Source organism: Callorhinus ursinus, unplaced genomic scaffold (genome assembly GCF_003265705.2).
Source record: "Callorhinus ursinus isolate GAN/ISIS: 27379988/994484 unplaced genomic scaffold, GSC_fseal_2.0 scaffold9, whole genome shotgun sequence".
Taxonomy (NCBI): Eukaryota; Metazoa; Chordata; class Mammalia; order Carnivora; family Otariidae; genus Callorhinus; species Callorhinus ursinus.
In genome coordinates, this window is record NW_027397071.1 from 55,277,487 (window position 1) to 55,300,760 (window position 23,274).

Here is a 23,274-nt window from a genome sequence, read left to right on the forward strand (position 1 = left end):
GGAGGGTGAGAGACACATCACACATGCCCAGATTCTATCTGTGCAAAGATTCAATATTGGACTCCCAGTTGCTGGTTCCCCTTTTTGGTGCAGTATGTGGGGTGTGTGTGTGTGTGTGTGTGTGTGTGTGTGTGTGTGTATGAAACAGACAAGCAGAGACAGACAGAGGTGGGGGAGAAGAGAGAGGGAAAGGAAAGGTGGATAGGGAAGGTCAGTGTCCATCTCTCATTCATCTTCTATCTTCCCAAAGCCTAACACAGGCTCTCAAACTGTTGCTGATTATTAAATGCTTTACCTTTTACTCAACAACTTTCCAAATTCAACGAGCATTTACCAAGAACTCAGTTATATCCATGGGACTGTGCTAAATATACCTGGGGATACAAAAGAAGTCATTTCTGTGCTGGAGGGCAATACAGTATATTTTGATGGCAAGGCCACACCTGCATAATATGACTAAGCACCCATTCAAAGCTGTATGGTTCCTGTGCAGAAGTGACCAGCACAGCGTTCCTCAAATATGGCAGCGTCCTCCTCTGCCAGACCTTGACCATGTTGCCCCATCAGCCCACAGTGCTGCAGCACCCCATGGAGAATGTAGGTTCTCCACAAATCTCTGAGTTTCTGGTCTTCTTCCTTCTTCTCTTCTTTTCCATACAGACATTTCTATTCCTTTTTGTTGTTGTTCTTTCTGCCATTGCTCCAGAGTATTCATACATACCTGCATACATTTCAGTGAGTTTCTCTTCTGTGCACTTGTTCTTCACATTCTCCCGTCTACGACCGAGTCCTGGGAAGCTGCCTGAAGTTCACAGGCTGAGTCCACTTTGCTCCATCTCCTTCCCCACTGCCGTGGTCAGTGCCCTTGTAAATGCCTCGCCTGCCTGGTTTCTTAGCATCACCTTTACCCAGTCTACTCCCCAAAGAGTAGTTGGAATAACTTTGTAAAATGCTAATCTGATCACTTAATTCCCCTGCTAAAAAGCACCTCAGTGGCATCCCATCACAATTAGAGAAAAAAACAAAACAAAATACCTACGGACTCATTACTTTGCCCTACAATACTCTGCATGATGTGGGTGCTGTGTAGGTCCATTTTGCCAGTGAAATCAAGGAGATTCCACACTCCATAAGTGACAACATCTTCTGACTTCCAGGCTGTCATTCTTCATGCCCAGTAAGCATAATCACAATCCTAGTTACCATTTATTGAGGATACTATAAGATGCACATAATTAAATTCTTTATACATATTAATTTCTTCAATCCTCATAATTCTGTGAAATAGGTACTATTTTTATTCCAGTTTTGTAGATAAGGAAATTTAGGCATAGAATGTTCAAGCAATTTTCTTAGGGCCACACACCTTGAAAATGACAGAGGGTCAGAACCCAGGCACTGGAGCTCCCTTTACTGCTGCTGGGCCATGCAGAGACCATAGGATTGACAAATACAGAAGGAGTATCATCAAACTGCCACCTGCTTTTCCATCCCCATCACTCTTCTGGCTAGCTCTCAGGCCATCCATATCTATCTATAGCTTAGGATGGCATTGGTTCTCCGCCCTCAAGAGATAGCTCAGTATAACAGTAACATCAACAAAAATTAGGAATCAACTGTTGAAAATTGATAATGTCTCTGAAGGGCTGAGATGGTCTTCTTCCAAAGAGGTAATTACGGGAACCTAGTAAGAGTGGAAGGCATTTTGCAGAAAATAGAGTATGAGCAATCCTCACGGAAATGTCAAAAGGATAATGTGTTTTGCAAATGTCTATTGCAAACAGACAAAAGTAGGTTCAGTTACTCATCACAGCCTACACATTTCTCTCTTTGTTGGCTGGAAAGCACTCAGGTGTTTTGTTTTGTTTTGTTTTGTTTAATATTTTCCAGGATGGCATGGAGGTATTTTTAGCTTTGAAATTTTGATTGTGAATTTCTGTGGCCTATTTAAAAAAAAAAAGTGCCAATGCAGCCTTGCAACGTGAAAAAGGATGACAGAAACTGGTGAACATGATTCATGCACTGGACTTCATATATCATCTGTCCTTTGCCCCCTCCTTCCTCCAAGCCCTGCGCTCTCTGAACACTTCATCTGTGATTCTGGGCACTTTGAAACCAGATTCTGTATTCGGCACATGTCCCTCCACGATTAAATAAAAATAATCATCATCTTTCTCTGCTGTTGCCTCTGCAGGAAATAGTTTTTAACCCCACCTCCGCTGCCAGTACCACCAGTCAGCCTCCTTGGAGTGAGAATAAATATCATGGGCTTGGGAGAAAACTGGATTTTAAATCTTAATAATGGTGTGACTTTGGGCAAGTTTCTTGTCCTTGTTGAGTCACGGTCTCTTCTGATATCCAGTGGGAATGATGAAGCAGACATCACAGGGCAGGTGGTAGTGATAGTTAAATGAGATGGATTTTAAATGCCTAGTGCTGAGTAATACTTCCTATGTGCTAGCACTCTGCCCTTATTATTAATTTAATTTAACTTTATAAGATAGGAATCTTATAGGGGCATCTGGGTGGCTCAGTCAAAAGTTAAGCATCTGCCTTTGGCTCAAGTCATGATCTCAGGGTCCTGGGATCTAGCCCTGTGTCGGGCTCCCAGCTCAACAGGTAGTCTGCTTGTCCCTCTCCCTCTGCCTCTCCCCACTGCTCATGCTCTCTCTCTCAAATAAATAAATAAAATCTTAAAAAAAAATGAAGTACGAATTATCATCCCTATTATACAGATAAAAAAACCTAGGCTCAGAGAGGTAAAATAACTTGCCTGTTATGGGTTAAATATGTCCCCCCCCACCCCCGCAAAAAAAGGTATATTGAAGTCCTAATGTGACTTCATTTGGAAATCGAGTCCTTATATAAATAACCAAGTTTAAATGGTCATTAGGGTGGACCCTAATCCAACATGACCGGCATTCTTATGAAAAGGGGACATTTGGACCCAGAGACAGACACTGCCAGAGGGAATGAAGAATGAATGAAGATACAGAGCGAGAAGGCAGCCCTGAGACTGGGGTGATGCATCTGCGAGCCAAGGGACACCAGAGCTTGTCAGTAAGTACCAGACACTAACAGAGGCAAGAAACCCCCCTCCCCCCACCCCCGGAACTGTCAGAAAGAGCATGGCCCTGCTGATGCCTTGATTTGAGACATTTAATCTCCAGGTCTGTGAGACAATAGCTTTCTGTTGTTTTTGGCTCCCCAGGTTTTGGTATTCTGCTATAGCAGCCCTGTGAACTAATACATTCCACAAGGTCACACTGTTCATAAGTGTCCACGCCACGATTCAGTTCCTGGTCTGCCTTAAACCCTGGGCTCCTAATCACTCCTCCACCATTGCTTCTCAAACTGTGGTCCCTGGACCAGCAGCATGGGCCTCACCTGGGAGCTTATTAAAAATGCAGAATCTCAGGCCCCAACCCAAACCTACTGAATCGGAATCTGCACCTTAACAAGATCTCTGGGGAATTCTTGTGCACTTTAAAGTTTGAGAAGTGTGGTAGACAACCTCTTCCACGGGGACAGACAAACATGAATTTCTTTCTCTTCCTTTCCCTAGGTCCCCCTTCGCGTGTGGGTTCAAGTGGGTCTTTCCCTTTCTAGTGTGTTCTCCCTCCAGCCCATTTCTCACTCTACTCCTTAATCCCCCCACGCTCAGTTTGTCCTTTACACATGGCAGGGCAATTGGGTGCAGTGGAAAAATGACAGGATTTGGGGGCCCTCTTGAACCGGTTTCAAAATCCTGCTTTACCACTCAGTAGGGATGGGAGAAGGTAAGTTGCTCATCTTTCCTGAGCTTCCACTTTTCCATCTATTCCTAGTGCTCTTGTCCTCATGTTTGGCCTGGACTTCCCACCTCCCCATGTCACTCTCAGTCTGTCCGCCCCATTGTGACCTTTACGAGCTCTCCAAACAGCAAATCTGGCATTTCCCATGATTGCAAACTCTGCCCTGGTTAAAGTCTGAATTCCCAAACACAGTTTCCTGTCCCTTCCATGATCTGCCCATGTCTCCTTCTCTCCTTTCCTATCTCTTGCCACTTCCCACCCTCATTTTATTATTTACTCTCTACATATGCTAACCTCCCTTTATGTTCTCAAGTTAGCCATCTTCTCTTTCAGGGTCTTTCCCTACACCACATCTCCCTCCCCTAAACTCCTATGCCTTGTGTGCCTTCTCTTTGCTTTTCTTTATCTAATGAATCAAGCTTTTTAGTAATCTCGTGACTTGTCTCTGTTCCTCATTAGACTACATGAGCATGAGGACAAAGACCATGACTATCTTTGTGATGTTTGTATTCTGGCCCCTAGCCCAGTGTTGGAATATAAGTTAGCCCCCAATACATATTTACTGCATCGATCAAAGGAATTGGGCCATGCCCCAGTTTTCAGGCCAGCATTGTGCATTTTCTTTGAGCAACATTTATTTCTGAAACCCCACTGCTGTTTTACAGATTAGGTGCCAGTCGCAGAGTAAATCCAGGAACAACCAGTATATTCATTCTGAAGCTTCTTTGTTCTTCCCCACATGGTTAAGCTGCCTAGATCCTACCTCGTTGAACAAAGCTAAAGTATTTACTCCTAATTGCTTTAAGTAAGGCCTGTGTGATCTAATCACTAATCAGATGACTAACAGAATCCAGTACCGCCAATATTAAGGATCAGAGCTCTATCTGTGGCACACAGTGCGGTCTGGAGAGTTTGGGCCTTCCATGGCTTTTTCATTCCCAGAGACGTTGAAACAATACACACACACCCCTAACAGAAGGGAGTCGTTCTGAATGAATCCCAGGAATCTCTCCCCTCCTGTGCATTGTCAGTGGTAAGAAATGCTGTGAGTTTCAAGTTCAAATGTTAGAAATACACAATGAAAACTCATGAGCCACTTGTGAAATTGGCACAAGAATAACCAAAGTGGTTAAAGTTGAGAAAAATAGAAAATCTTATTTACACCGGATGGGCCCGTTTTGGCCTTGACTATACCACATGCTCAATAAATTCTTGTTGAGTGAATTTCTTGTGAGACACGCACACATATGCCCCTCTATTAAAAAGCATAAAAGAAAACCTGAACAAATGGAGACTATAATACTCTATTCATGGATAGGAACACTCAGTGCTGTAAAGATGTCATTTCTCCCCAAGTTAATGTAAAGATTCAAAGTGATTCCAACCAAAACTTCAACAGTTTGCCAGGGAGATGGACAACCTGAACCTAAACTTCACGTGGAAGAGTAAAGGGCCCAGAATAGCCAAGCATTTTTGAAAAAGAGGAGATAAGAGAGAAAAAGAAAGAAAGAAAGAAAGAAAGAAAGAAAGAAAAAAAAAAAGAAAAAGAGAAAGAAAGAAAGAAAGAAAAAAGAAAGAAAAAAGAAAGGAAAGAGAGAGAGGGAGGCAGGGAAAAAAGAAAGATTTACTATATATAAAGATTTACTCTAAAGCTCCATGTAATTTTGAGAAATGGTTTTGTTTTTGTGTTTGTTTGCCTGTTTTGCAAGCTGGTCATCCAGGGAACTGATTTTTGGCAAACTTTCTTAGAGTCGTTCTACACTGAGGGATTTGAATGAAAAGTGAAGGCATGCATTGTGCATTTGTTCAGCTCTGACCACTGTGAGCTGCAGCTCAGGGCAGGGGAAAGAGCCGAGGTCAGAGGCACCAAGGCTGAGCTCCAGCTTTGCCTTCCAGACTGAGTTTTGGGGTCAGTTGCTAAACTTCTCTGAGTCTGTTTTTTAAATCTCACTGTAGAGGGGCATTAGGGCAAATCGTGAGTGTGTAAAACAGAGCTGCAACTGAATCACATCCCCAGTCTGTAATTTCAGCTCAGGAACCAAGAGCCCAACATGGGAGTCAGAAGAGGGGCAAAGACAAACTCTCACTGTAGCTTTGCCTCCAACGGTGGTGTGACCCAGGGCAAGTTAGTTCTCACTGTGAGCCCCATTTTCCCACCTCCAAAATGGGCACATTGGACTCTCTAAGGGTGGCAATAGCTATAACGTTATAAAATGCCTGTCCAGGGCTCTAATTCATAGATGCACTTGCTAGTCTCACTTCTCGAATTAGATGTGAAAGATTCGAACTTCTAGAATTGGAAGACCACGGTTCACATCCCAACCCTGCCACTTGCTAAATGCCACTTGAGAACATCCCAGAGCTTCACCGCACCTCAGTTTCTATCACTAAAAATATGGAGGAAAAGGAATTATATCTTCTTTACAGAGTTGGGATAACAAGTGTGAAACTTGATGATTAAAATATCTTATAAACTGGATGGCAATGGGGAACATAATGGAAAAGAACATAGATAAATGGTCTACCAAGTCCCAGATACCTAATACCTACATTATTTGCAAATCCAGCTTTTCTGGGATGTAAGTCCAGCTATGCTCATTTTATAGGTGTGAAAACTAAGATTTCAAATCATAGACCCAGGCAGGGATGGAAATCTTTTACTCCCCATTCCAAGGCCCATGACTTATTTCTCTACCTGCTGCTTCATCAGATGGGCCAGCCATGCCCAGTGCTAGGAGCCAGCAATTGTCACCAGGTCAGGGACAGGGTCCAGGGGGATCAGCTGAAGTTAAGAGCAGTAGGCACATCTCCACCCACCAGTCAGGCCAGGCTTTGATTCCTGGAGATGAGGTAGTTAGCCACGTTTGTACAGAGCAAGATGGAGGGCTTTCTCTATGCCTGTTTAAAATGTCAGATTGGGTGTGGGCAGCCTGAGACCTACTTCTGGAGAGGAGCAGAAGGCCAGAGACCCAGGTAAACTCGCTCCTGACTCAGGTAGAACAGGCTGCTGAAAGGGATCACCTTTCATTCTCTTTATGAAACCAACATGCTCTTCCGGCCCTGAGGAGCACAGGTCAGCAACTTCCCGAATTACCCTTTTGCTTGTAATCCAGTTGCAGTGGTGAAATATTATGTTGCCTAGGGCAGGGCTATCCCTGGCTCTTCCTTGTTTAAATTGCGAAGTTTCCTTTTTAGAAGGAAGGAAGATTTATTGAATGCCTACCAAGTGTCAGGCGTGGTGCCACTCACTTTGCACCGATGATTTTATTTATAAAAACTGTAAGCATTAGATTCTGTGGCTTCAGTTTATCAGATGTTAAAAGGGAAGCTCAGTGGGGATAAATAAACTTACTAGAGGCCACAGGTTCAGTAAATGCTAGGGCCAAGGATTAGAATGTCTGGCTCTCTGACTCCAAAGCCTGACGCTTTCCACACCACCAGTCTGCCGACTGGTGTGACACTGATGGCAAATATGCCTGTAAAATCCAAATAGAGTTTCATTTATTAATGGTCTGCAATGAAAGAAGACCACAAGCCCAGCCAATAGAAAGCTCATTGGTTTTGTAAACAGAGAATAATTCATTCATTTGCTAATGCCCCCTCCCAGCTAAAGTCTGAGCCAATTCTACCTTTAATCTGTGATATAGCTTGAAAGCAAGGATGGCGCCACAGCCCAAGCCTTTGAATATTCCATTTGGGACCTCCAGGAATGGTGCTTCCTTTGTCTCAACATCAAAGCACAGGTCTTTATGTCTTGACAGGTGTATATGTATATATATATATATATATATATATATATATATATATATTGAAAAATACAAATAAGTACTGAAAATCAAACCCCTCGGATTGCCCCTATTGTCCCATTTTCTAAGAAAATGAAAGAGAGCATAACTTAAAATGAATAAAAATATACTCCCCATTTGGAAGTCTGAAATTGACAGTGTTTACCAGAAATTGTATGAGCAGAGAACTCGGGCTTCTATTTGATTGTGGGTTAGAATCTACGCCTGGGCTCTGAGATTCTTCCTTTGTGAGTGATTGCTGCTGCTGGGGGAATTGGCAGTGTGACCAGGCCGAGGGAAGGGATAAAATGATTAGGTCCAAGACTTCATTGCGAAGCTTCTTCCTCTGAGATTTAGAAACCATCTTTCTTTCAGCCTCTTAATGTTTCCTGAACACCGTGAATTTCTCCAGGGGGCTTTATGGCCAGAACTGATCACATTCAATTCTCCGGGGAGGAAATAGGCAGGTTTGTCTTATTTATTTATTTATTAAGTAAAGAACAAGAAGCGGAGAGGAGAGTCCTCTTATCTTGATTGTCGTGGTTGAGGACCACTAGAAACCTGAGAGTAACTGGCCCTCAGCCCGAATCGCTCCCCCATCGGATCGAACTGCCCCTACCCTGCCCTTCCTGTTCTTCTTCATCATTTCTCCGCATGCTTTTCTTCCCCTTCTTTCTTTCTTTCCTCTTTACACTCTGTCCTCTCCCTTCCTCACCCTAATCTTTCCCAACAGACTTTAAGCCTCTGAGGTGGTCAGCCTCTGGGGTTGAAGGTCACTGGGTGTTGCAGTGTCACAAGTAGAATCAGATGTGCTGGAAGGACTGGAGCCAGGGAGTCATCCGGGCTGAGCGTGACTGGGAAGGGGCATCCCCCCTCCACCTGCTGCTCAGGAGCCCTCTGGTCTCCCCTTGCAGACACAACAGCATCTCAGCTCCTGCTGCTCCTTGAACTTGGACTTGCTGCAACCCCTCCAGGGTGTGACTCTTCCTCATGGCCCTGGTTCATCCTCACCTTTCTGGCTGCTTCCTTTCACTTTTAGTTCCTGCTTCTAGCTACATCATGCCCTTCATAGCTCCTAGTTCAGATCCCCAACAAGGAATCTGACTGCCTGAGTTAGGGTTCTCCAGAGAAACAGAACCAATAGGATGTGCAGAGAGGTAGATAGACTAGGATATAGACACAGATAGGCTACAGATATAGACAGACAGGGCGTCTAGATATAGATCAGGTATTTATTCTATCTATAGATAGGGAATATAAATACATAGGATTTTAGATATGTATGATTTATTATAAGGAATTGACTCATATGCTTAGAGATGCTAAGTTTCAAGACGTACAGTCAGCACACTGGAAACATAGGGAGAGTTGATGTTTCAGTTCGAATCCAAAGGCAGGAAAACATCTGATGTCCCAGCTCTCGGCAGTCAGATGGAAGGACATTCCTCTTTCTCAGCCTTTTAGTTCCGTTCAGGCCTTCAGCTGATTGGATGAGGCCCACCTACATTATGAAGGACAATCTGCTTTACTCCGTTTATCAATTTAAAAGCTAAACTCATCCCAAAACATCCAGAAGAATGTTTGACCAAATATCTGGGCAACCCTATGGCCCACTCAAGTGGATAGGTAAAATTAACTATCACATTGCCCCAGGTCACCTCTCTGGTGTTCTCTCTCCATTCTTTCTTTCATTCCCTCCCACCTGGCTGCCTCACAGATAGTTGGTCTGGTCAGCCTTTAGATTAGCTGCCATTGGAGCAGGCGTTCATCTGTATCCAGTCACCTGAGGCTGAGCGGTAAGTTGAAGGGACACGTTAGCTGCCACCCATGGCTGTTGCTTCAGGGAAGCAGTCTCCTTTAGAGAAGCTTGAGGTGGGATGATCAGATTGTTAAGAGAAGCCCTACAGTCCAAAGACCCTGACACCAGTAAATGGGAGTTTGTGTGGCTAGCTGCCATGTTGGTGATGAAATCAGATATTTTAGTGAGCCACAGGGTCATGGTGGGCATTGTGGGTACAAAGGTAAAAGGACATGACCTCTGCATTCAAGGTTGTCGCAGAGGGTGGGAAAGGCAAGTCAAGGATCCCTGCAGCTCAGTAAACATAGAATGCTTGGCTACAAGACCTCTTGGAGATCTAGTCCGACCCCCTCTATTTCCCAGGTCAAGAAATGGAAGCCCAGGGGTGCCTGGGTGGCTCAGTCAGTTAAGCGTCAGACTCCTGATTTGGACTCAGGTCACTATCTCAGTCGTGAGATCGGGCTCTGTGCTCAGTGCAGAGTCGGAGCCGAACTCAAGTCAGCTTGAGGAGTCTCTCTCCCTCTCCCTCTGCCCGTCCCCCGACTCATACCAAGCTCTAAATAAATAAATAAGTAAAATCTTAAAAAAAAAAAAAAAAGAAAGGGAAGCCCAGAGAGGTTAACAGGCTTGCCTGGGGTCACACGGGTAATTATAGGTAGAAATTTAATTTCAGTTACCATGTGTTAAATATGCAATATGTGTAGGAGGTTAGCTTAAACCTTTTCACGTTTTTTATTTCATATAACCATTATTACAATGAAATAAGGTAGGCTTTATCCAGAGGAGAGACCTGAATTTCAGAGAGGTACATGGATGCCTTCCAAGTCACAAAAATAGGTAGGAGAGAAATGAAAAAAGGTTTTCTGTCATGTCAGTGTTGCAAACCAAGGCAGTGTCAGAAATTATAAGTAGGACTTCAAAATGTCTTTAAGAAAAGCATCCAATGCTCACCAATATGATACTTCGCTGCTCTTTGGGAGAGCAAATATTTAATAGAAAAAGAGCAGCAGGAAGGACATTTTTGAGAGACTGGATGAGAAAGGAATGTTACAGAAACACAAAAAGGGAGGAGGGTGGACATCTTTGAGATGATCAATAATAAAGATGTTTTAATTAAAGACTTTTAAATATCCCAGGAAAAGATCCATTTTACAGGTGAATAGGATGATTTAGCAACAAAGAGAGTGAAAGACTCAGATAGGGCAGTGAGGCAAGGCCTGATCAGTGTGCTGGTGAGACATTCTGTCTTTACTTTCCTTAACCTGAAAGACCTTGGCTTGACCAAAGAGCTATTTGAAATAGCGTGCATATTGATTTTCTCCCCAGGCTGGGTTTGTAATCTTCCCTGAAATAAGAGCATTCAGACTAGAATGAGTGCTGAGCTGCTAGGTTCTGCAAATAGGAAGGCTCCCTTGGTCAACTGAACAGAACACAGGCAGGATAACATCTCTGGTTATGGTACTTCTGGTTGTAGTTTTGGACTTCATTTCCCTCATCTCCTTCCCCTTCTATCCCACCTTCCCCTCCTCTACTTCCTCCCACCCGCCTGGATTTCTTGTGCTACGTTTCTTCCTTCCTTCCTTCCTTCCTTCCTTCCTTCCGAGAGTGCACATGAGTGTTGGTGGGGAGACAGAGAATCCTAAGCAGGCTTCACGCTCAGCACAGAGCCTGACGTGGGTCTCGATCCCATGACCCTGAGATCATGACCTGAGCCAAAATCAAGAGTTGGATGCTTAAGTGACTGTGCCACCCAGGCACCCCTCTTGCCCTTTAATTTCTATAGCAGAGTCTGTAGAGTAGGGATCATGACTCATATCGCCCTCTGGGTCAACAGGCCACTGAAATTAGGATGTAATAATACATGGAATGGAGGCTGTGCACATTTGGAAGTGTATGCCTAAGCCAGAAGGGGCAGGGGCTACTCAACTCCACCTAATTTTTGCCATACTTGACTAGGGACCTAGTGTTGCCAAGTCTCACTACTTTTCAAAAGAACCTGCAAATCTGGATTTAACTTTTATGCAACACCCTGATTTTTAAATCTTAACAATTAATTCAGTTCTTCAAATTCTTAAATGCAGGTAAGGACCCATTAGTTACCAACTTTTGGCCCCTAGCACATAATGTAAGAAGCATAGCTGAAATCATCACGTCTAGCTGTGTGACTTTGAGCATGCCTCTTAACCGATCTGAGCCTTAATTTTATTGACTATCAAACAGTACAGAAGATGGTGTATTAAGTGCCAGGCTTACTGTCTCATACCAAGTAGATATACCATAGATAATCATTCACTCCCTCTGTTCAATCCCCTGACCACAGTGTTTCAATCATGTATACATCTGATTCCAGAGAGGAATATTCAGTTTATTACAAGACCAGTGACTTCTGGAATATCAGCTTGCCTCTTTGTCCTGCAAATGATCAAATCACAAGAGCTTACAGTGTGTTCTTACCCTGTTTTGTTGAAAGCCATTTCCCCAAAATGCGTATTATGTGGGCGATGAGTCTCTGTTCATGCACAATTTCACATGAAAAGATTTGCCCTTTTCATTGTACGCATGGCTTGAATCGGCCAGCCTGCGTGAAAATATTTCCATTCATTAGCATGCCAAATGATGTCACTGGCCTGGAACTCGGGTGGATATTGCATGGACTTATAGACTCCTAGCACTCTAAGGATTCTTGGAGGAGACCATCTCGTCCACCCTTCCACGCAATGGCCCTTTTGATGCAGCTTAAAACAGCACCGGAAGGTGGTGAGGGCTCACTATTCTGGGAAGCCGCCCTGGCCACTCTAGTTATTGAAAATCTCTTCCTTGTATCACATTTAAATCTGAATTCTAGTAACTTCTTCCCATTGGTTCAGATCTACCCTCCGGCAATACTGGGAGTAAGTTTAGTCATGGCACAACATGCTATGTTGTTAAATAATCATAATGGCAAGAACTTACATAACAATGTCAGGACTGTTCTTGACGTTTTACAGGTATTTACTTAGTTAACATTCACAAAAACTGGGGCGCCTGGGTGGCTCAGTTGGTTAAGCGACTGCCTTCGGCTCAGGTCATGATCCTGGAGTCCTTGGATCGAGTCCCGCATCGGGCTCCCTGCTCAGCAGGGAGTCTGCTTCTCCCTCTGACCCTCTTCCCTCTCGTACTCTCTATCTCTCATTCTCTCTCTCTCAAATAAATAAATAAAATCTTTAAAAAAAAAAAAAAACATTCACAAAAACTCTATAAATCAGGTAACGAAGCATTCCCATTTTCAGAGTGAGGAAATGTGAGGCACAAAGCAATTAAAGGACATGCCTAGGGTCTCACGGCTGATAAAAGAGAGAGGCAGGAAGGAAACCAGGGCGGTCTGTCCTCCAAGTGCTTGGGGCCTACCTCCTCCTGCCCCTCCGCAAAGGGAGACCAGCACCAAGGTTACTGCAGGACCAAGGACTCTGATGTCACCCAGAGCAGATTTACATCCTGTCTCTGCCACTTCCTCTCAGAGCAGACTTGGGCAACCTTCTTCACATCTCTGACCTTTAAATTAGAGGTATGCCACCTCTCAGTGGTCTTTGGAGTCAAATCTCTGTAAATTGTCTAGAGCAGAGCCTGGCAAGCAGTGGGCATGCAAAGGGTTTTTGTTGAGTAAATGGCACTTATCAAGACCCCAGACAGCACATCACCTGGTCTTTCATCTTTCCTTCCATGGCCAGCATTCCAAGAGCCCTCTTCATACTAACTGCTCACTCCTCTTTGGGCACTCTCCATTTTCCTCTGTCACTTTCAGTATGAAGGATATTTTGGGGTTGCCTTGCCTACCTCAGAATACAGTGGTATTCTCACTAGTTTAATAGCCCATTCCCATCACTGCCACTAAGACTGTGCAAATACACTTCTCTCTCAAGCATCTATTCTCCAGGTTCTACACTGGGAACTGAGGATAAATAAATGAATTAAAACAAGAACTCTGCTGTAAGGACCTAGGGTGGAATAGAATTGATGGTACAAAGAGTTATGGAAAGGGTAAAAAAGGAGTGTGAAGAAGGGAAGACCACTCTACCCAGGGCAGGTTGAGACATAGAACATTTTTGAACAAGGAAGGGAAGGGAAAGGAAAGAAGGGAAGAAAATGTATGGTTTAGAACCTTGGAAAAACCTACATGTCAAAAAACAAACCTTAAAATGATGACATAAACTCATGGTAGGATATCTAAAAGCTCTTAAAATGAGTTATAGGGAAATTCATAAATATGACAAAGACTCTAATATATAAAGGATAAGATTGGTAAATTTTACCACTTCAAAATTTCAAATGAATATATTACAAAAACAAAAACACAAAAAGCCAGTGTGTAGCAAAGGTTGCTGGTTATGAGATCACTCACACACTTGAAGATACTTCCATCACCTATAACAAAGGACAAGTATCTAGGGAAATGCTAAACCAGTAAGTAAAAGAAGAAACTATATAGAAAAATAAGGAAAGGAAATGCACAGGCAGTTCACATAAGAGTAATCATAAATGTTTCATAAACATATCTGCAACCTTAGTAATCAATTTGGGGAATTCAAGTTGAAATAAGAATGAGAAAGATAGGGCATCTTTGAGCTCGCCGAGTAGACACCATGAGCAAAGCTCACCCTCCCGAGTTGAAAAAATTTATGGACAAGAAATTGTCATTGAAATTAAATGGTGGCAGACATGTCCAAGGAATATTACGGGGGTTTGATCCATTTATGAATCTTGTGATAGATGAATGTGTGGAGATGGCAGCTAGTGGGCAACAGAACAATATTAGAATGGTGGTAATACGAGGAAATAGTATCATCATGTTAGAAGCCTTGGAGCTAGTATAAACAACGGGTGTGTTCATCAGAAGAAATCAACTGCTTCCACATGTCCCCTCCATAGTACCTGTTTTACTACAATATAAAAATCAGGTCATGTGCATTGTCATATTGAACTTTTTTGTTAAATGAACTTTTATGATAGTCAGAAAAAAAAAAGAATGAGAAAGATAATTTCTCATCTATCAGACTAGCAAACATTTAAAGGTATGACAAGATCAAAAGTTGGTGAAGGAATAAAGGAAAATTATTATGCTTATCATGAATTTCTGATGAAATATACATTGATAATATGCCTACAAAGAGTAGTTTGGCTCTCTGAGTGTATACATTCCCTATGACCGAGTAATTCTGACACACACACATGCATATGTACATACACTTCCAGACACACTCTAGAGAATATTGTGGACATGTGCACAAAGAGATATATACCAGAAAATTCACTGCAATTCTATTTATAATGGAAAAAAACTATAAACTCTCCACATGCCCATTATTTGAGGAATGGAGGACTTAAGAAGAACAAGCGAATGATGAGATCTGAAGCACATAATTTAAGTGAAAAAGTATGCAGGATTATATTTAGTATATGTTCAGTATGATTTCATTCATGGAAATCTTTTTAAAAACCCACACAAATATTAAACAATACTATGTTGTTCATACCTAAACTGTGTTCAAAAAAAAAGACTGGAAAAGATACTTAATTCATGAAGTAGTAGCCACTAGAGAGGGAAGAGATGAAACTCACAAACAAGAGTGAGAGGGGACTTTAATTTTATCTGAAATGTTTGATCTTTTTATTAAAAACAAGATTTAAGGCAGTTGTGGCAAAATGTTAATAATTATCCATTATTGGTGGTGGGCTCATAGATATTTGTAATAATTCATTATCACTTTTGCTACTTTTATAATTGTCTTCAAAATTTAAATACAATCCCAGGATAAGAGCTACTTTTAAAGTCTTGAATGCGTCATTTTGATGAATGAGGGTGGGGTGCACGTCAGAGTTTCCCTGGGTTTCTTCCCTCAGAACGGCCCTAGGAAAATACAAGCTCCACCTCATAGAAAAGAAAAGTAGCAGAACAATCCAAGTAATTTCTGATTATAAGGTTACAACCCTCCCAGGAACCAATCACATAATTACTTTCTGCTAAAAATCAAATATAAATATGAAACAAAAGAAAATTCTATATTTGTGTATTCAGACTCATATATGTATTGTTTGTTGAAAGTTTGAGGGGCACCTGGATGGCTCAGTCAGTTAAGCATCCAACTCTTTTTTTTTTTAATCACATTTTCTTTTAAACATCCAACTCTTAATTTAGGCTGGGGTCATTGTCTCAGGGTCGTGAGATGGAGCCCCATGTTAGGCTCTGTGCTGAGCATGGAACCTGCTTCAGATTCATTCTCTCTCTCCGTCTGCCCTTCCCCCTCCACTTCTGCTCTCTCTCACTAAAAAAAAAAAAGAAAAAAGAAAAGAAAAGAAAAAAAATTTCAACAAACATTGGTGAGCACCTTCCCTGGGGGCAGGCACTGTGCTAGAAGGAAGGTACCCATAGATAAACAACTTTCTTGGGAGTACAACACCAAAGTTGCATTTTACTGGGCACATACCCTTACTTCCAGATTTCTCCCTGATGTCACCTTCATAAGTATTCCCCACAAAAACACTGAGAAGGAGGTATTACTATCCCCAATCTATAAATTAATATATTGACAGTGAGCTAGCCCAAGGTCATCGTCAATTAGTGAGTGGCAGCGTTTATTCTCAGACTCACGTTTTCTGACATGAGGTTCCACGTTGCTAGAGCAGACATTGGATGTTCCCAGAAAAGTGAGATTGAGATCTCTTTTGAGATGCACAGTATTCTGTAAAAATCAAAACTTTCCAACCTTTGCTTTTGTCCTTGAAACTGAGAAATAAAATTGTGAGTGGAACTAATAGTCTTTGGATGGCCGGCCTGCCTGCCATTTAGTTTGCGTTCCCACTGGGCAGGAACCATGTCATTGCCCATGGTTTGCTCTGTGCTGAGGGCATGGATGCTCAGATGGAGAGTGCCCTCAGAGCATGCCTTGCACCTGCCAGTGACAAATTGTCAACTGGGAGGTCTGTGAGCACCTAATTGGCTCTTGTTCCTTCAGAGGACACACACCCCTCATGCAGAGAGCCCAAGGAGCAAGGTGCTGAGGTGCATAAGATGTAAGATCCAGGCTCCCAATGCCACGGTTTCTTTTCAGCTTCCTTTGTGACTTTAGCCAGAGTGGGCTTTCTGATCCTTAAAACTCCTACATTTAAAAATGCCAGTTCTTAGATTACCAGTATATTGATGGGACTAAGTGAATAGAATGTGCTGGATAACAAAATAATTGTTGAACTTTTTTAGATGGTCTTTCTTGATCCCCAAGGCCATCCTGTGAGGTACAAAGGAAAATTCCTAAAACCTCCATTTTGCAGAGGAGACTCTGAGAGGTTACCGAACACTCCAGTAAGCGGCTCTCTGGTCAGTGAGAGATATTTTCAGGCTAAAGAGTACATATGAGCTGTGACAGAGTATCTACCACTTACTATTCTAGCAGCCTTCCAAAGTTGCCAAGTGGTTTCCTCTTCTTTTTCTGGGTCAGGTGAGGCTCAGCCTGACACCTGCAGGCCCTGTTCACTTTCTCCAGACGGGAGTACCTGCACACACACACGCACGCACGCACACGCACACACACACACACACACACACACAGGTGTAGCCGCGGGAGGACCTCTGGCAAGGTGCCCTGTGTGTTAAGACCTCTCTTCACTCAGGACAGCATGAACAACTGGAGCCCTTGTAAACACTGAGTCCACATTGTGGAATGAGTTGTTTCTATGTCACCAATAAGTGATAGGTGCCCTGATAAATGCACATTCACATCCTCACGTATACAGTAGCACACAATACAAGCTCATAGCGATAGCGTACTTGGGGTATTACCTCCCCACTGATGCTCCCCTGTCTCCACACCATCATGCTTGTGGTTCTCTCTGCCCGCATTGCCATCCTGGGTCACCTTGTCTCATCCCACTACCCTCGTCTAAATCCTCCCGCTCCTTCACGTTACTCCCCCAGAAAGCCTTTCTGGCCCTCCTGCGTCTAGATTCAGGCAGTCTCCCACATGCTCCCAGAGAGCCTCCTCTTTCTTCTGTGGTGTGTAGCTCATCACATGCATAATTAGGGTCATTGTCTGTGCTGGGGACAGAGCCGTGGGCCCGGGAGAGCCTGAGTTTCTCAAGAACATAGGCCTATGCGGGGAATCAGGTTCCTGCCCTCAGGGCGGTCCTACCAGCCCTCCCTCACATCGGGCATGGACGGCCCTCCTCATGTCAGCATCTCAGGAGGATGGTGTCCAGCCCAGGGCAGCCGTGTGGTCCCCTCCCCTCATATCCCACTGATGCCAGCCAGAGTTAGGGTGACTTCACTGGTTTTTCATTAGCCTCTATCCTGTCGATCCTGCATTTTGATCGAAAACAATTTTCCCTAGATTCATTGTTAATGTTGTTCATAAAATACCATCTATCTATTTTATATTTCTTATTTTATATCCCACCACCTACTTGTTTCCACACCTGTACAATAAGAGAGCTGGAGAATATAAATCTCTAAGGTTCTTCCCAGGCTAATGTTCTGAGTCTGTGGAATGTCCCCTTAGTGGGTTGAGGAGCCAGAAGAAATATCCCCCGTTTTAAGTGGGGGGGATATCGTCTGAGAGCCACAGAAGCAGCCTAAATGAAGACTATTTACTGTATACTGAAGATTCCAGTTTACTTATTTTTCTTCCCTTCCAATCTGCTCCAGGTGGTTGAACCTCCACCCCCATGGGCCTCATAAAGGATTAGTGCTCCTGCAGAGATCCCATACATATTACTTGATGAAAGCTGTTACTCGGGAAAGTTAGCAGTGATTAGAATCTGTTTGGCTTCACTTCATCTTATTGCAGATTATATTTGTACATTAACTTCATAATTCCCTGATTACCAAGGAGTTCAACTGAGGTTCTCAGTCCCCTCCATCCTCATTAGCCTTGTCCAGCTGCGCTCGCGCCAGGCTGAACCATCATGACAGTGTCTCACTCAGCAGCAGGAGTGAGAACGATGCGTTCTGGGAACCCTGTCTCTGTTGCTGTAAACTATTTGTCTACCATGCGGATTTGCACAGACCTAGCCAATGCCGGGTCCCAGAAGCAGTCTGCTTTCACCTCCCCCCTTATCTGAGAAGTGGCTGTGCATTATTCAGTAAATGGCACCATCTGAGGAATTGACATCACTTCCTCATGAAACAGAATTTAAATTTAGGCATTCTGAGAGGCAACATAGCACAGTGGTTGGGGTACACATCGTTGGGACAAGCAAGCTATGTTTTAAGCTAGTGGGTAACTTTGTTAGAGTTACTTAAGCTTTCAAAGCCTCAGATGACTTATCTATAAAGTCAGAATAATAATAGGGCCCACTCATAGGAACATTATGAGGATAAAATGAAATATATATAAAGTGTGTATCAGTATATGTGAGTTTTCATTATTGTTAATATTAAATAGTATCTTTCTGTGAAAGAACAGCAGAGAGGCAAGAGAAAGAAGGTTTATCTTATGAATAAGGAAATAAAGCTAGGCGAGGAGAAGCGACTTCATCGCCTCCTTGTCAAGTACTTACCATGGGCCAGTCCCTCAACATCAAAAATCCGACGTCCAACACCAGTCTCTGCCCCTCAGACAGTAACAAGGAGCTCTTAACTACTGTGGAATCAGAGAAGCCTTCCCAGAGGAAGTGTTGGCTGAATTGTCTTGATGAATCATCCTTTAATACCCCACCTCACTCCTTAAAACCACACCTAACATCATCTCCTCCATGAAGCCCTCCTTCATTCCCTTCTCCCTGTCCAGTGCATAATTGATCATTTTCTCCTCTATTTAATTTGCACTTGGTCTGCGTTCACACATTTGAATATAAAGTGCACATAAAAACTGGAGATTTTTAAATTCTTTATCGGTTGTTTCTATCACTAGCACATAGCCTGGTGTCTAGGACATAACAAAGGCAATCGTAATTGCTGACCGAATCTCTAACGTGCTTCCTGTGCATAGGAACTGCTCTAAGTACTATATTTATATCAACTTGACCTCCTGGCAACTCAGTGAAGGTGCTAAGACTCAGTGCTAAGACTTAGTGATTTGCCCTAAATTGCTCAACAGCCAGGATTTGAATCCAACCTTTGATCCTAACCATTATGCAATAATCTCCGCAGAGGTTTGCTGAAATGGACACAGTAATGGTCATCAAGTGCTAGGCGCTTTACGTGCCTTCTCGTGTAATTTTCACAATACTATCCTGAGCCTCATATTATAAATGTGTAAGCTGAGGCCTAGCATGTTTATGTACCTTGCCCAAGGATGCATGGCTGATAAGTGGCTGGAGCTGAAATCCAAGCCTGTGGCTAGAGCCTGAAATCTTATCTACGGCCCTAATATTCCCTAAAGTGTGATGTGGGAATCGGGACTACTATGAGAGGATATTTTTATGTGATTCATGGTTTATTTTAAGAGTTACGTGTCTGTCTTAATGTGCACCACAAATGGTATGACTAGAGTCTTAGCCCCATGGTTTTATTGGTGTAAGTGCTGAACAGGAGCCTAGAGTGCCTATGTAGGTACTAGAGTGTGTCATCTGTAAAATTAAGTGAATGGTAATGCAGTTAGATTATGGGTGTGAGAGGCTGGTGCATAGATGGCTGAAGTTTGGGAAGCTCTGTATTATGATTCCCTGCCTCCCCAACATATGGAAGGGACAGTGACAGAGACATGAGAACACTCCAGAGTGTGAAAATAGCAAAGGTGCGAAGTCAAGAAAACACTTATTAAGTTTCACACAGGGTATTGTCTGGATTTGTCTGCCTGGAACTTTGAACTTTATTCTATAGAAAATGGAGAGCCTTCAGTGATTTAGGACCAGAGGTGAACATGACATTGTCTATTAATATTCGTCTCTTAAAGTCATTGTGTGTTTATTATCCATCTGAATTTATAATAGCTTAACAATATATCTATGTGTAAATACCAGTGAATAAACACTCACAAATATGCATTTGCTGCTAACCCCCTAAACACAGTGCTCAGAGACACTGCTATAAAATCCAAACCATGATGATGTAAGCCTTGATGTGCATGTGGGATGCAGGGCCCACCTCTACCCTGCACCTATGCATTTTACAAATTAGGGCATTCTCCTCCTTTTAGAGTTGCTTCTAACTGCCAAGAGTGGCAGTCTTGCATCTTTCTGTATTTGAAATTGTAATACTAATTGAACAATTCATTGAACCCAATGGCTTTAAAAAAATCAATAATTGCCTCCCGTTATTGATACAGTGGAAACGCATGGAAGAAATTATCCAGTATAGAAATAAGCCAGTTAAAATAAATAATTCAATAAGCTGCCTGACAATCTATTCAAATTTTGAACTTGAATGATGAAGTGGAGTTTTTTAAGTATAAATAAGGAAAGAAATATACTCAGTGCTGCCAGGGTGTGGACTAAAGCTATGGGCAGCCAAGATGCCAGTTCCTGGCATTTACCCCATTCCTCATGGTTTTGTGGTCAATAAATAGGTTGTTGGCTGTAAGGTGTCCACGTGGGGAGTGTGTATGAATACTGGCTCCAAATTAGTGTGGTTAGTATTTGAGATCAGAGCATGGCAGTACTAATATGTTCCTCAAATATATCTAGTAATTTACAAAGCACTTTTATATCTAGCCACATGTAGCTATGAGCCACCTCAATATTTTGCAAATAGTAAAACTAAGGGCTAGTAACATGAATTGACAGTATGTAGTCCTATTGCTAGTCCATACAAGAACTTAAATTATAACACAGGTTTTTAAATTTTTGTCCATTGCTCCATTTACTAGTATTACTAACTTTGACTTTTTATTCCTTCCTACATTCAAAGGAATATGCAGAACTCAGGTGACTGTTTTCTGTCCAAGGACCCTCCAATTAAAAAAGGATCTGTTGTTTGGTTGAGATCACATGGCCCAAACAGATTAGAGCTAGGATTTGAACATGGCTCTTCGGACTCCTGGTTCAGGGCATCTTTTTTTATACTCTTGGCAGTTAGAAGCAACTTCTAACTCTTCAGCTTTTAGTGTATCCCTTCCCAAGGCAAGAAGGTGAGGTAACCGGGGAGAACACAATCCCTGGCTGAGAACCAGAGGTGTTTCGAAGCAGAGCCTGGGACCTGGGACTGAGGAGGACTTTCAGCCAGATACTTTGGGTGACCTGCTTCCAAATCATCAGGGATGGAGGCAGATGGGTGCAGATGCTGGTAGCTGACAGAAACCTAGGTCCTGATGTCATGAAGACAAAAATCGTAACAGGACTCTGAGGGGAAAATAAAATGGAATGATAGGATTCCCCTTCCGATCACATCACAGGCCTTGTCTGCAAGCAAGAAAGGAAAAACAGCACAAGGGGTAGTCCAGTGTGAGCTGCAGTTCAGGACACTCAGAGAGCCTTTCGCTCATTTTTCTTGTCCACAATTGCATCCCATATGTACAAGCTGAAACTAAATATAGCGCTTAGGTTGTACCAGGCATTGCTCTGAGTGATTAGGAATATTAACTCAATCCTCACGATAACCTGTGGGTAGACACTTTTACTATAACTGTTTAACAGACAAGGAAATTAGGACATAGAGCTTTTATTCATTCATTCACTTTGGAGCCGACTCCATGCCCAACACGGTGCTTGAACACATGACCTCATGATCTAGAGTTAGGAAAATTGGGGACATAGAAAGAGTAAGTGGCTCACGCAAGGAACCACAGTGGGCAAACAAGGATTCCTTGGAATGTAGGCCCAGAGGCTCTGGAACCCATATTTTAAGATGCCATGCTACCCGCTGATCCTCAGTAGTCTGTGCTTGCCCCTTGAGATCTGGTCTCCACCCTTGCACATGGCACCGTGCCACCAAACTCGGGAGGGAGGTGCTGCATCAACGGGTCCCCTGGCCTTCTGGCTTCTGGTCAGGTTTCGCCAATGAAAAGCACCAGCAGGCAATCAGATGGAAGGAGATGGGTTAGAGCAGTTAGTCTCCTGGCTCCCTCCCTGCCAAGGCCACAGTTTCCTCTACTTGAGGCCATACCTCCTATTGAAAAGCCCTCTCCAATAGCTACCACACCTACCACTATCTTCCTCCTGATTCTGAGTCATGCTTCTTCCACTTGGCCCCTCAGGCTTGAGGGTGGTATGGTCTCTGCCACTGTCGTGAGCCTGAGTGCTTCACCATCCCCTGTAAGGGTTCCCCTTAACCATATGCATACCTTTATAAATGGTCTCCTCTTTACACTTCCCTCAATTTACTGCATGTGAATGAACCATGCTGGGCCCCTGACTATTTTGGTTTTTTGATTTTTTGGTTTTTTTTGGTTTTTGTTTCTATTATGTTCAGTTAGCCTGTATAGTACATAATTGGTTTTTGATGTAGTGTTCAGTGACTCACTAGTTAAGTATAATACCCAGTGCTCACCACAGCCCATGCCCTCCTCACTACCCCTCACCTTGTTACCCCTTCCCCCACTCTCCACCTCTCTGAAACCCCCAGATTGTTTCTTTGAACTAAACCAACCAGTTGTTTCATTCTTCATAGGAAATCTAAACTCAAGCATCTGACTACCTGTTTCTTGCACAAGGTTAGCCCTCAATAAATATGTGTTGGATAGAGAAAAGGAAGGGAGAAGGAAGGAGGGAGAGGTGGGGGGAAGGACAGAAAGTCGGGGAGGGCAGAATTAAAGGCCCCATAGATAAAGTTAGAACACCAGTCCACCACACTTCACCTGGATGAGTCATTTCCTTTCCTTACGAATAACCATAGCTTGGGTCACAAAGCTCTATGGCGTGTTATTCTACTTTTAGCATATATGCTAGTATGCCCACTTTACAGTTCATAATACTGATCCTCAGAGAGGTGAAATAATTTGTGTTTAGTTCACATGTCGATGAAGTATCAGAGCCTGGACTTAGCCCAGAAATT

The 23,274-nt window shown here is 43.0% G+C and overlaps 1 protein-coding gene and 1 pseudogene across 5 annotated transcripts in view; both read left to right on the forward strand.

Annotated features, from left to right (window-relative positions):
- Positions 1–23,274, forward strand: part of DAB1 (DAB adaptor protein 1) — a 1,161,086-nt gene that overhangs the window by 466,131 nt on the left and 671,681 nt on the right. The gene's annotated exons all lie outside the window — the stretch shown is intronic.
- Positions 13,979–14,227, forward strand: LOC112824069 (small nuclear ribonucleoprotein G pseudogene; annotated as a pseudogene).